Source organism: Sparus aurata, chromosome 7 (assembly GCF_900880675.1).
Source record: "Sparus aurata chromosome 7, fSpaAur1.1, whole genome shotgun sequence".
Lineage (NCBI taxonomy): Eukaryota > Metazoa > Chordata > Actinopteri > Spariformes > Sparidae > Sparus > Sparus aurata.
Genome location: NC_044193.1, coordinates 5,736 through 6,258, shown reverse-complemented (window position 1 = coordinate 6,258; position 523 = coordinate 5,736).

Below are 523 nucleotides of genomic sequence, written 5' to 3'. Positions count from 1 at the left end.
GATTACAAATAGACATTAAAAAACCTTTATTTATACTCAGCGTCGGTTAATTTATTTTTTATCAATTGACATCAAGTTGTTTGTAAATGAGTGAAAGTGTTTTCATGTGACAAGAATGGTGATAATATCCACAATGTTTTTTTTTATTTTAGAGTAATGTTTTGCCTGAATGCATGCTGTGTAGTTTATGTCCTTCAGCACATTGAAGAGAAAAAATTGGCCAGTGGTGAACCCCACATCTGCAGTAACAGATATCGGGAGCGGATCAATGCTCTGAAGCGTCCATCGTCCAGGTCAGTGTTAAAACATGCAAAACATCATGAGAATCCTTCAAAGGGAACAAACAACTTTTCCATGTAACATGCATAAATAAAGGTGACTCATAATAGAAGGAAGGAGAATTATATAATACTAGAATGTAAACCTGAGTCAAGCGTGACAATGTACAGTGAGGCAAAAAAGTATTTAGTCGGCCACCAATTGTGCAAGTTCTCCCACTTAAAAAGATGAGAGAGGCCTGTAA